Source organism: Pectinophora gossypiella, chromosome 12 (assembly GCF_024362695.1).
Source record: "Pectinophora gossypiella chromosome 12, ilPecGoss1.1, whole genome shotgun sequence".
NCBI classification, from domain to species: Eukaryota; Metazoa; Arthropoda; class Insecta; order Lepidoptera; family Gelechiidae; genus Pectinophora; species Pectinophora gossypiella.
In genome coordinates this window covers 3,397,507-3,412,911 of record NC_065415.1, presented here as the reverse complement: position 1 = coordinate 3,412,911, position 15,405 = coordinate 3,397,507, and positions in this window count along the sequence as shown.

The window sequence follows — 15,405 nt, the reverse complement described above, 5'->3', positions numbered from 1 at the left end:
GTAATAAAAAATGTCTGTATTTGGGTCGTTCTTCTTTTTTATCGACAATGATCTGTCCTTCGTTCTGCTTCTGATAAGTTATGTTTTAGAATTTTGTTTCATGTTTCCATTGTCCAAAAATATAGTTATCTTATTATACTCAAAATACAAGCAAAATACTAATCGGTTCTTCAATTAGTCCTTAAAGAAGCTTGATTGTTTTTCACAAAATTCTGTGACAGAGTGGTAAATTAAAATGCTGTCTCCGATGAAAAGGGCCACTCTGTCACAATATTTTTTGGAATGTGTCTACAAAGAAAAGTATGTTACCAAGATAAAGAGAACCTCTAAATGGTCCTCTACAGACACATCTTTATATGATGTTTTAAAATATTTAATGCCGTTATAATTTTAAAGATGTTAAATCCGATAAATTGAGAAAATGACTTTTTATTGTCGATAAAAAAGAAGAACGACCCATTTATAACATTATTTCATTATTAAAATTAAACAGCGCACCACTTATCTAACGTTATAATTATTATCGCTACACGTAAATCATCACCTCCCTAGCATTATCCTGTTTTACAAATGGTAAGCTATCCTGAAGATTTGACTGGTCGGTTTTTTACAGAACCGATGGCCAGTCTGACCTTCCAACCCGGGAAGGGAAAACCAGCCCAATATAGGTCAGGTTAGGTTAGGTCCGAAAATGCATTTCTTAGGCCTGTGCTGGATTTGAACCTGCGACCGCAAAGTGAGAGGCAAGCGTTCTATCAACTGGTCTACCACGGCTCTTATCACGTAAATAAATAAGTGCAATTATAATGCCAGTTGTATTTGAAAAGAGATAACTATCTAAAATGAAAAATATTATCAGGACTAGCTCAAGTTCTCCACGCAAGTTCATTTCCATTGGTAGACTTATCGATCATGAAACCTGTTTCAGCTGCTCTGTCCTTGAACCTTTGAATCAGCTGTTATGACGTCACTGCGTCGTTTTCAGCTTGATATAGTACATGCCTATCGTTATAATTATTTGTACTTACTGACCCTGATTCCACTGCACACCATTTAATTTTATTTTAAGTAATATCTGTCATGTTCTTATGCGTCGAAAAAGAAAGAGACGGATGATTGACAGCTGATAAATTTAGAATGAATGAATGACCCGGGTGAAAAATAACAGCTGTTTGTAACCTAAATACCATGCACAGAATAAATTTCATTTCATTTCATTTCATTTAAATCAAATAGGTCATTCGCTGATATGTTACCCGTTTGACGAGTTGTCAACTTGAGAATTGAGAGGGTTGTTTAAATTTCTGCTTAAAATTTGCGTGCGTTTCATAAATTTTATGCCTGACGATTACCCGTCCTTTTCTTTTTCGTCGGATAAGAAAAAGACAGGTGTAACTTAAAATAAAATTAGATGGTGTGTACAGTCATGAGCAATATCATGTACCCACTTTAGAACCCTGTCGCACTATCATATTTGATATTTAGTGAGACTTACAGTTCAATTTATCAAAAAAGTTAATGTGACATGGTTGTAAAGTGTATAGGTAATATTAGTAGTCGTGACCGTACTGGAATCATGGTGAAATAATTGTATCGTTATAATGATAACGAGAATAAATAATATACTTAAGTAGGTATGTCACGGGTTTCGTTAATGAAGATAAATCTTATGATAATAATTATGCACAATTATAGTGTTAGGTACTCATTTGAATAACAGACGTGTATTGTTAAGAAAGCGACAAAATCTTATTCAAGGTCGAAAATTGTTAGAGTTCGGACCTGAAAGTACTTTCAGCAATAATTTCAATATGATCCTTTAGTTTCCTTAGCAACATGCCAGGATGAGAAGCAAAAATATAATGGAAAAGATTCAATAGGTACCTACATGATTATTATTCAATTTGATATGTATCGGCACCTAAATATAAATCTATTTCGTAATTCTACCACAATAAGATTATGAGCCGAACTTATATCTGATATCCAAAATTTATTTTTAAATATAATCCTTTGATCTGTTTAGAAATGATTCGGAAATTCATAATACTAAACTCGGGTACTTATAAATTTACTTCTCCAACTTAAGATTCAAAAGTTTTATTACGTCAGGATCAAATCAAATTGCTCCCCCCTAATAGGGGGTATTTATTTCTGGAAATTTATATAAAATATGTACTTATTTAGAAGTGCGTCGAAACAGCCTTGACTACCTAGTGGTTTTACTAAGAGAACTGATTATTAAACTGCAAAATATATTTTCTTACTCATTTAAAAATATGACGTGATTAATTTTATAGGAGTACAGAAAGATATACCCTAGTGTCATAAAGACATTTTAGGAAAGTGTATTTTTATTTAAAAATTTTAAAAATAATTTTGGCTGAAAGAAAGATTAGTGAAGTTCTTTGATTTTCATAATGATGCAACAGCTTATTCAAGAGATCTCTTAGCCTAATGTTAACTATGTATTTATTGCTTAATTTTACTGAGAAACTCCACTCCTGCTGTCTAACGGAGAAAGTAGTCTTGTGGCGTTTCGATTGCTACACATTTTGTGTCCTTTTTGTAAAATACACATTTTATTTTATCAACAAAATTAGCTTTAACCACACATTAGCCCACATTCCCGAGAAATGCATCAGGTATGTGACCCGACCTGTATTGGGCAGGTTTTTCCTTCGCGGGTTGGAGACAGACAGGCAGTCGCTTCTATAAAAAACCGGACCTGTGAAATCGTCAGTCTAGATAAGTGGACCCTGTGATAAAAAGAATAATGCTAGTGAGATGATGAACAAAAATGGCTGTAAAAAAATAATTCTAAGTAAGCGGTACTCCTAAATCAATGAACCCACATTTTAATTAAAACTTCAAATTTTTCAAACTTTTGAGCGTTCAAACATTAAACGATCCCAAAGGTCAAATACAAAGGGCGATTCTCATTATACCGGTCTGAATTCGTGAAATTTTAATTGACAGCCATGTACAACATGGTACCGGTATGGTACCGTATTTTCGTGTCGGGACCGAATTTCTCCACTCGCTTGCGTAACAGGAGTTTGCACTCTGTTCGCTCAGGTGTGCCAAGTTATGAGGAAAATGTTTTATAGTTGGAGTCCTTCGAATATTTTCCGATGTTTAAAAGGACAAACGCATTACACACACGCACGCATACACACACACACACACACACACACACACACAGACGTATTCACATTTCACAAAATCGCAGAATTTTAAATTGCAATAATACCTGCACGTCGGTCTAACAGAAAGCTTGGAGAGCTATAGGTACTTAGTCCAGATGTACCTCTGATTACCATGGGGTAAACATAACAATGGTGTTATGTTATGTTGAGGAAAACCTCTTCCTTTTTTGAAGTCGTATTAAAGCTCAGGCAGCATAGTGTATCGTATACAAACACATTTGAATACGTCTCAATGAAATATAAATATAAATCGAAAAAAGGGTACATTAATAGATGGATATATGTAAGAGTTTTTCCTTATCAACTACAAAGAATGACATTCAAATATTGTTCTATAAGCTTTATTGCGCACAATCAATTTACAAAGAAATTTAACATAATGTACATGAACAAAGGCGAGCTCAACTCAACAGTTGAGTTTTCTACCAGCAAACCTTTATAAAGTAAGTAAGTAAGTAGGCAGTAGGTAAGTATATCTGTTATGTAAGATCACGTATGATGCTGCAATGCATCTTGCAACTTGTTTCAGGAAACTGTCTTCTCTATGCGGTTGGCAACAAGAACGTCCCGGTAAGTATCCCTTTATTTTTTTAAGTACACATTTTTTTATCCCTTTCGGGGTCTTTAACTACCTAATCTTCTTCTATCATGTGTCCGTGGTCCAGTAGTTGAGCGTTGAGCTCACGATCCGGAGGTCCTGGGTTCGAATCCCGGTGGGGACGTATCACAAAAATCACTTTGTGATTCCTTGTTTGGTTAGGACATTACATGCTGATCACCTGATTGTCCGTAAGTAAGACGATTCGTGCTTCAGAAGGCACGTTAAGACGTTGGTCCCGGTTACTAATTATTGATGCAAGTAGTCGTTACATGAGTCATATCAGGGGCCTTTGGCGGCTCAATAGTAACCCTGATACCACGGTTGATGAGGTTGGTAATCCACCTCACAACCCACACGATAGTAAAGGAAGAAGAAGACAGTCCAGGCTTGTTTTATGAATTCGTTTTCGATAGCTTTATGCACGGTCACGAGTACTAATATGTTTACACTTTGAAACCATGTCACATTAACTTTTTTGACAAATTAAACTGTGGGTCTCATTAAATGTCAAATATGATAGTGCGACAGGGTTCTAAAGTGGGTACATGATATTGCTCATGACAGTACAAGCAATTAGTAGGCAGACCAACCAACTGCAAAGTTTCCGGCTGTAGTTTTTAATACAAGGAAATAATAAAAATAATCTCTCCCCATCAGTCTATTCTAAAATGGCCATGATCTTTGACATTCGATAGGAAATGATCAACCAAATCGATTTCAGCGTGGATAAACGCAATGATTGGAGACCATTTTGAACGGCAATTGTTTCGCTTCGACAGTCTTCTGTTTTAGCATTGCGAATAATTGCCAATTTCATGCAATTAGATTGAGAATTATGTTATGGTGTCTTGGTCTAATTATAGGAAATGGCAGCCTGTGACGGGAACAGAACAAAAAAATAATCTTGAATTTAATGTCAATGTCAATGAAGCTATGAGGAAATGTATTTAATGTAAGTAAGTATCTAATTGTAGTAGGCTTAGATGTAGGCCATCTATCGGGTCCAAAAGTAGCGGATAGTGGAACGGCCATCAGATAACGATGGTTAGCTGCGAATTTAAAAATAAGCAGTCCCCGACCAAACAGCGGCAGGATTAGCAGAACGTAGTGGGTAGCTCACTGGGACGGGTTAACCTATAAAATGCTACTTAGGTTCTATGACGATCTTGTGACGTACGAGTAGGCGCCGCTACTTCAAAAGCGCACCCCTTATGCCGGGCAGCAGCGGTATCAGTACTGGTTGGAGGCCGAGGAAATGGATTCTCTTAGAGCTCTAGCTAGAACATCACCGATTGAGAAATTGGTCGGTGTACTGCGGAACGGAAGGCGATTGGGGCAACCAGCGTTCTACAAGCCCTATCTATGCAATAATGAAAATGAAGGCGATGATTACTCCACCGACAAGAGCGCAGCTCTTAAACAAAGAGAGAGAGAGAGAGAGAAGTATATCTAATATTAAAGTATAAGTGTATCGGATAACAATACACAGAAAAATGATTAACGCTACGAAAACTAGGTTCTTTTGTATGAGTTTCTTTTATACCATAAGAAATACCCGACTAAGAGCAAAAGAGTGAAGCATTGTTTGGACATCTAATAAAAGGACCTCTTTGTCCCAAAATAATACGTTACTAAGTTGCTAGGTAAGTGAACTTTGATAATTAACATAAACGACTCAAATTTCTCTGGGCTCGCCAAGATAATGGAAGCGTACTTCCATCATGTTTACTAACTAAGGTTTCTATAAGAATTCCGTGTCCTTGTAGTGGTGTGCTGGTAAAAATAGCAGGTAATATATCTAATAATATTAATAATATTATTATTATTTTATTTAATTGATTGTTATTGTAATTGATACGGACACTGTCTGGAATAAAGCATTTTTTTTTATTATGTTAAAATAAATATTCAAAAGTAATAATAGGTATGTGCTCATTATGGTGAATACTGTATAAAGTAGAATCGGATTTCCAGACACAATAGTTAAACAAGGGGATTTGGCTTTTAAAAAGCGTCTGATTCTTAGGAGGCTAAAAGTAGAATGAATTATTTCACCCTAAGGTTGCCTGGAAGAAATTTCTAAAAGGCCGCCGATTGTAGGTACCTCTTCTGCCTCTTATGTTACTGCTGTGTTTATCTTTATATTACATAAAATTATATGATTAAGCGTTTTTAATTGAATTGAATGTTCTTCTGTGATTGTGTTCTTTTTAACATGATGGATAAAAGAAGGCTGATCATTTGTCATCATGAGGTTCATCATAATCCATTTTAGAACATCAGTGGCTACAAGCTATATTATATTACTTACTTGAGTTGTTGTGTATGCATGTGAGAATTATTTTATTTCAATTTTTTCAGAGGAAAAAAAAATCTACTTATTGGTGATATGGTGATATTGTTAATTATTCCACGAATATTTTATCCAGTTACTTTACAAATCGCAACCCTAAAAAGTAATGTCTCATCCCCACTCAACTTTCTCACTAAATATTTTCTTCAAAGTTGAAAGTTTTAATAGGACTCGACAGGCGAAATTGACAAGAATTCTTTTGTTGACGCCTTGGGTGTCCTTACTGGTAGGTAAATAAAAAACATTTTTTTTCTTTTTTTATGCTTACACAACCGTGTTTCCTGTACATTTGAGGGCGTTATCTCTTAGATCATTAGGGACAAAAAATGAAATGGACGTCTTTTGTAGTTCACGTCTTTTGCAGATTTTAATAATTCTGGACGAAATTATTATCTGAAATTATAAGGATGATACCTTTTTAAGTACTTTGGTAGGTAGATGATTTTAGGTATGATTAAACTGTAAAATATCACTAACATGTAAGTAAGAGCAAGTCTGTATGAATCAAACATATTTTTTTTAAATGACAACTGATTTTCATAACCGTTCTCTTAAGACCGATTCGCCAGTAGACTATAATTCGTCAACAGGGTCATTTATTTCCGTTTCCCAGTACTATTTCACATGCGAACATTTTAGCTATGAATCATCTAAGCACCTATAGATAAGTAGCTGGGTTATGTTTTTTAATAACCCAAAAAAAAAATTCGCGCTCTTTTCTTTTCGGGGTTTCGTCATTTATACCGCCCTTATCTTTGCCTTTTACCTGGGGGACGGATATAGCATCAATTTTTTCACCTTACCCTCAATAAGCTTACTTTCATGTATTACATTCTTTTCATACATAATCTTTTCACGTCTCGTAAGTTTCATACATGTAGTTTTTCATCTGAACTGAATACCTTACGATGTCCCTATGAATTATTGGCACGGTTAACCTCTTGGGCTAAGTTACCCCCATCTTTTAAGTTTCTTATTCAAACTATAGTACTGACAGTTACTGCTGCCCTTTGTAAGGTGGCGGGGGTATTCAGATGTTGAAGACAGGAGTCCTAGTATGGCTTTGAAATAGACTACTCTGGGCGCCATCCGACTCGTTATCATTAAGCAGAGCTCTGCTGTGTGCTCGTCATCAGGCAGAGTACTGTGGGGCGGAAGGCAAGAGAGAAACCACTGCCCTATTTATCCCTTAATAGTAGCATGGAGAACGCTAAACCGACAAGTGCGTGGCTCTTAAATTAGTGATGATGATGATGTTTGACCTAGGAAATTACAATTACTTACCTATAAACATTTTTTAAGAAGCGCTTGTTCTACAGCTAGCGAATAATGAATTCTGAGATACTGGGAAAATATCGATACTTAGATTGAAGACAACCAGCAGCAACTCCTGATATTGTAGTGGTTAATTGGAAGTAATTGCTTTAGAACTTGCGTTTGAGCTTGTACGATAATTATGTTTGTGTATGTTTTGTAGGTACCTACTTATACCGGGTGTTAGTGACATCGTAACAAAAACTTTGACGGATGAATCAGAGCATTATTTTGAGTTGATATCAAGTGGAATTTTCTGTCGGAAAATGTAAGTATGTTATTTTTTTGTGTTTTATTTTTTATTTATTTTCATCACGAATCATCTTCAGTATTCGTTACGATGTCACTAACATGTATTTTGATTGATTTAATAATATGATAAATTGCAAGGAGTTTACAAAGCTAAATGTAAGCAACTTACCAAAAAAAAGCAATTTTGCTATTTGACATTGACAATATTGCATTTTCAGATGAATGGCAATTTTTTCCCAAGATCACGATATAGTTCATCGCTAAAATAGATAGTTCATTACTTTAAAAAGGACATTTACGGCTAGACTTGAGTAGTTGAATTTTGAGATTGATTTATTTGTGGTATCAACAATGTCCCTTGAGGATCGGATGAAAAAGTAAATACTCAACCACAAATAGCCATACACCTATCAATCACTAGATTCGTATACCAAATAATACAATTAAATCATGCATGAATGATGTAGAGTCATACCACAAGTGTATTGGCTGAATGATGGATTAATTAACGTTAACTGAGTTCACAAACGTAATGTATGTATTGTATTATTATTATATTATATTATACAGGGTGTTAGTGACATCGTAACGAAATATTTGAGGGATGATTCAGCTCATTATTCTGAGTTAATATCAAGTGGAATTTTCCATCACAAAAGTATAGAACAGAAATTAATTTAAAAAAGCTAAAAAAAACATGAAGTTTGCGACGGAAAATTCCACTTGATATAAACTCAGAATCATTGTCTGAATCATCCCCCTCAGTATTCGTTACAATGTCACTAAAATAAATTTGGGATTTTTTATCTGTGTATTACAAGACCCGAAACACGAGCGGCCACACGGTCGTGTGACGTCACATTTTACAAAATAAACAAAATCTATCTGTCAGGTTTCAAGTTATTATTTTGACAGTTTCTTTGTTTGTTGAAATGTCATGTCACTGGGCAAAATGTCACGTGACAAACCGTTTTTTAAAATAAAAATAATTTTAGAAAAATATGGCTTTTTTTTCTATTAAATAAGGAAATTTTTTTCAAGGAAATAAAATGTTTTAAGAGGTATAAAATAAGCGTTTGTAATTTTTAAAATACTTATCTGACAGCTGTCAAGTAGCCAATTATGTATTAGTAACAACCTACTAATGTTTAACATTTTCTGGTTTTAGTTTGTCTTTTTCCCGGTCTACTGGAAGGTATTTCTAAGAAAAATAAGCTGAACATTTTGTCTGTTTTGTGAGTAATCGACTTGTCTATTTGTATTTCTTTTTATTATGTACGATAAACTGTTAAATAAATGAAATAGGTAGACAGGTTTCTTTCGAAAATTCGAATTATGAACATTTCGTGAGAAGTTACGCTTATCGAAGTTATTGCTATTCGTATTCATTAGGCGCCTGACGATAAAATTTTGTTGCATCTGTTCTGTTAGATTGTCTCCTAAAAACAGGTCATCCCAACAAATTAATAATAATAATTCCAGGAACTTCCTCGAAATTGTTTAGATTTCAGAAATAAATATCCGGCAAATTGAATTTAAATTAACCTTATTTTATTATGGACCGCTTTATTCTTTCTGTTCCATTTCTCTGCATACTACGCGGATGCTGAATTTTAGAATTTTTCTAGTGACGAATTCCGGGCACATCTACATAGTGTCGTAACGTTCAGTCAAACAGCAACGCTGTTTTTTTAGCACAAGGCTTCGAGTGCTACGGTAGCTTTCGAAATTCAAGTGGAGCAAGGGACGCTCAATTTATACTGCTGGATTGTTCTACACCAATATGTACCAGTACTTGTGAACATTGGTAACAATACTAACGACACTATTGAACCACTAGAACTGCGGCCAGATACATAGGCACATACTATACATAAGTACAGTCATGAGCACTATCATGTACTTACACATTTTAGAACCCTGTCGCACTATTATAAAGACTTACGGTTTAATTTGTCAAAAAGTTAATGTGAAATGGTTTCAAAGGATATCCATATTAGTACTCGTGGCCGTACTCATTAAACCCGTAGACAATTTATCAGAAGACAATTGAGAGCCAATTTTACCCGACTACTGCTTATGTGTTTGACCGCTATGTGTGTATTCACGTCTGTTCCAACCTAACTTCTAAACCACCTGTCAGAATTTAACAAATGAGGTGTCACTAGAAGCGTCTTGATTGTCCGGTGGTTATACGCTATGTGACGTCACGCTGAATTCAATGTGGCGCCCTCTAGAGGACGTAAACTGAGGACGAGAATTTTGTTTCGTACAGTTGTGTGTTGGGTAGTAAGTAAAAGGGCTTAATTATATAATACAGACATGCACATATAACTAACTTTTACTTGCGGTTTTCTTGTATTTACTCCATAATTAAGTTGAATTGATAACATGAGTGCTCAGACACGGGGGGTTAAAATGGCCACATCGAAGCAATTCATCTAAGAAAGCATTATTGCCATTCGCCAATTGCACATATAAAAGTATTGTTTAAATATTGTTACAATATTGCTTTCTTAGATGAATTGCTTCGATGTGGCCATTTTAGCCCCCACTTTCCGGATAGGTTTTATCTCCAAATATTGCATTAAACACGTATTAGTAGCACGTTATCTTAATAAATAAGACCTCAAAGTAGTATTAATAAAAATAATATATAAGTTCAAAAACTAAAACCCGACTACGGAAAAATAACGCTCTAAATCTATGAAACTAGAAAATAAGTATATTTCTCTAAAATTCTTCCGAATAGTGATAATCAGATGATAGCTGTGTATGCCGATCTCCTAAGAGTTTGCTTATCACAGCATACGACCACGGCTGTCACCTAAACATCACTATTCGCATTAATAGGTGAGTAAGTACGCAATGCCAACAAATGTCAAAAAGAAATATTGCTATTTTTAGCAAGATTGTTGCCTTTTTAACCTTTCACTGGAATAGGCTACTTGACTACCTAGTCAAATGCGATACTTTTTACGAAACGTCAACACGAAAATTTTCGTTGGAGTTTGTATAGAAATACTGTCCTGTGACGGCATCAATGAAAACTGTCAAACGTCGTACTTATTGTTGCTTAATTCATAAATAAAATAAAATCAATCAAATCAAATCAAATATACTTTATTGCACACAACATACAAAACAAATTAACACAGATGATGATAGATACAGTACAATCTGGCGGCCTTATTGCTAAGCAGCAATTTCTTCCAGGCAAACAGGTAACCAATAAAATTCAAAATTACGTTGAAAAGTAAAATGAGATTGAGTGTTGATCATCTTAGACTGGCTTCTATTTCTAGATTAGCATTTTATAATTTATCATTGACCCAGTTAAATACCAAATTGCACTAGCAAATTAAAAGCATACCAGAGTACCAATAAAGCTTTTTTAAACCACTATGGTGTCAGTGGCGGAATCCGCCACACCAAAATAGGAAATTGCTTCAGAGAGAGGTTTCATTCGAATATTTTTGTGAGAAATGTCAAATGGCTTTTAGATCTTTTTGTGAGTGGTGGCGGTCCTTTGCTATTTAACCAAAGGTGAATAAGTCTGGAGCCATTTATTACGTATTCTGTCAAAGTATGCACGTATTATTACACCCACTTACTGTCGCGAAATGGATTTTGGGTCAACCGTATTTTTCTTATTCCCCCTTTTACGCAAAGAATTTGTTATAATACCTAGACCAAATGGTACAGCGCTTTATTTGCCGTTTCTATGTGGTTGGCTGTACAAAAGTGTACTATTTAGTCTATGTAACTTTTACCATATATATTATAGATTTTTTGTACGTACTTCCCGTGGTAGCCCAGTTCGTAGAACGCTTGCCTCTCATTCTAAGGTCGCAGGTTCGAATCCAGTACAGGCCTTAACCAGTGATTGTTAAATTTGTTTTCGAATTCATGTTTGGATCATAAATGATTATCACTTGCTCAGCGGCGAAGGAAAACATCGTGAGGAAACCCACATTCCATAAATGCATTTTCGGAAGTATGTGACCTTACCTGTGTTGGGCTGGCATTCCTTTCGCAGTCGCTTCTGTAGAAAACCGAACCTGTCAAATCTTCAGGTTAGGTAAGCGGACCCTGCGAAAAAACGGGATAAAGCTAGGAAGATGACAATAGACTTTTTAAAACCGTATCGAAAAAAAAAGAATATCATGTAGATTTGTGAGGATTAAAAACAAACTAGCGTGTTGGAAGAAAGTGGTGTACATGAAGAAAGATACATTGATACCCTGTCAAATGACAATCAACATTAGAATGGACATGTGATAATAATTACGTTTGATATAAAAACAAATCATGGAACTCTTTAATTAAATAGAAGAATCGATTTAATTTATTACCTGCAGCTTTTTCCCAGTAATACTACTTTTGAAATGAAATGAACAAAATGTGACAAAAAGCGGACTAAAATGTAACAATCTCGCGCTTCACTTTCCAATACTCAATTCGCCACGTCTTTTCAAAGAAGCGCTCAGAGCAGAGAAGTACTACTAAAGGTCAACCTTTCATTGGACAATGGGGAACCGACTTTATTGTCAGTTTGAAATTGTCCTCCTGACATCAAAGGCTGACAAATTGTCAATTTTCAAACCGTTTACCTGTGTTTGAAACTGTTTGATGGCTGGTCATGTTTTGTGTTATTTGACAACCCATTGATTTCGATTTGACCGCATATTTGGATCGGGAGCAACAGTGATCAAGTGTTTTGATTGTGGTATAGCACAGGCCGTCATTTATGGATTTGTTTGCATAGAAATCTGTTGTTAGTAATACGAGCAATGGTTGCATTTGCATCGCGATTACCTACTGAAATGATCAACTGCTGACCAGAATCGTTTTAAATGGGTAGTTCTTCGAACGGAGGACAATGGAGCGCAGTATGCTGGGAGTGAAGAGACAGGATCGTGTTAGAAACACCATCTTGCGCTCAAAGACTCGCATAGCGGACGCGACCAAAAAGGCTGCAAAGTTAAAGTGGAAGTGGGCCAGTCATGTTTGCCAAATGCAACATGATAGGTGGTCAAAAGTTGTCACGGAGTGGACAACTCTTGGACGAATAGGCAGAGGCAGACCCAGGAAGCGATGAAGAGACGACCTGGATGCGTTTCAGATGGATTGGAGAGAGATCGCTGAGGACAAGCAGAAATGGAAGCTCAGAGAGGAGGCCTTTGCCCAGCAGTGGGACAATCCAGGCTAACTAAAAAAGAAAAAGTTCTTCGAACGCCGGAACTCAATCAAATATCCTAGAATCCTTTCTTTTTGCAAATATCCAGTTCCATGCATTAAGAGCTCAACTTACTGGAAGTTTTAACTGGATATTTGTAAAAGACCAAAGATTATACGAAACGAGTAGGTAACGGCCTCCGTACTCGAATTCCCGGGTTCGAATCCCGGTGGGGAGATATTACAAAAATCAATTTGTGTTCGCTAGTTTAGTAAGGACATAACAGGCTAATCACCCGATTGTCCGAAAGTAAGATGATCCGTGCGTCGGAAGGCACGTTAAGCCGTTGGTCCCGGTTACTGGTTTGTTAAGCAATGACAAAAAAATATTCAGAATGATTTGGAGGATAGTAAACTTGTCTTAAAGAGTTGAGAGAATGCTGAATTTAGTTCATAACCTTCCCATACAACTTTTATGTTTGTTGATATAAACCGATGTATGCTTCACGCGAGAGGGATGCTTTTTGTCTCGTGATTGTAAATCATTCACCATGCTCAGCAGACTATTAGTGGAATCAATAACGCCGGGGCTTAATAACTGAACTTTGAGACCCTCTGACAGACAAATGGACAGACAAAAAAACGGTTTAACAAGAAGCCGTCTCTATAAAGAATCTTTATAGATATAGAAGTACTTATTATCCATGTTTCGCTCGAATAAAAAGTCATTTCTTTTTTATTTCATTAAAATATTTATATGCGCAACTCAAGATGTTTCTGATTATAAATTATATAAAAATCTAAGTACCTCTACGAAAGAAAAAAAATTATCAAAATCGGACATGTTCCTGGCAAGTAAGAAGTGAAACCCTTAATTTTATTAACTTCACTATATATTAAAATCATTTACTCTGCTCATATCGGGCCAAGTAGTTAATGCCATCTGCGGCAAATCTACAATAAGTCACGTCAAAAAAAAAACAGGTGAACGCCGGTGTACAGATGAACCAAGACTTTTTTGTTGCACCGCTGGCAGTTAAATTATTTTCTTATATTCTGCTTAGTTTTGACAAAAATAATAATTTACTTAATACAAAATAAATTGATGCATAGTTTCTGAAATAACCCGTATTCACTAAAATTATTAAGTTCTGAACTTTGTGCGAATCCAAAAACAGTGTTGGTCGGAGTTCGAATCCAATTATCACGTTAATTTAAATTTTGCAGAAAATCGCTTTTGGTAGTTTTAGATCTCCAGTTTCGTTGTATTATTACTTGTATATAGGTAATATGAGCATTTTGGGGATTGATATTCAATTAAGCGGAACCCGTGTAACCTTTATTAATTTACAAATTGCTACGAAAATAACAACTTGAAAGTCAAACATTTTGCCTTTACTGTGAAGTTTGTGGCCTGTCTTTGGTTTCGTATTTTTAGCCATTTATTTTAGATTTTCAGCAGCTTTGTGCTCAAGTGGTTAGAGCGTTGAGCTCACGACCTGAAGGTCCGAGTTCGATTTCCGATAGGGACTTAGTCGAAATCACTATGTGAAACTGTCCTTTGTTTGATAACAAATAGATATTGCAGGCTTGAAATACCGGACAGTCCGAAAAAGAAAGGACATTCCGTGCTCCAGAGAGCACGTCAAGCTATTAGTGGGTAATGGCTTATAAAGATGTGAAATTTTAACTCTGTAATTCTGAACTGAAACTCCTAAAATATGAGCTAGTCATATCGCAGATTGGCCAATCCTTCCATCATGATTGATGGCTAATCAATATCTCACAGGATAACATTCTATCGTATGGGTTGTGAGGTGGATAACCAACCTCAGCAAAATAATAAGGTTATTATTGAGCAGCCAAAGGTCGCTAATACAGATCATGACAAAAATAATGATTTTGACAACACCGCGAAAATAAGGAAGGAATCCTCACGACAACAAAGAATGTAGACCAAAACTGAAAGCGAATGAAATCGATTGAAGGCCGAGCAACCAATAAGAGTGCAAAGCTCGTCCAGTCAACAAGTGAAAAGTAAACGTTTGCTCTAATCAGACGCAAAAAGTTGAAGCCAACTCGCTACGTGATGTAAATACTACGACATTTCACAAATTGGACAGATCTAAAGTTGGTTTAAAAACTTGTCAAGCGGTAGGCCTGTAAATGCATTGAGGGTTCCTTGTTATATCGGAACTCAACAGGTCGAATATCGGCCCCCGTGGTCTAGTGGTTGAAGCGTTGGCGTCATCAAATGCTAATTTACGGTGTGGCTAACACCACTTCTAAATTAAAGTTATAATTGCCTACTTACATTGCAAGCTTAAATCACCTGATTGTTCGAAAAAGTAAGTTGATTCCGTGCTTCGGAGCAAACGCTAAGCCGTTGGTCAAGGCTGTTAGCCGTAAAATATCTCCTCCAACCCGCAGTGTAGCATGCTCCACTTAGGTATGTATCATATTATGGAGCATGCGTGGACGGGATAGCAAGTACTTAT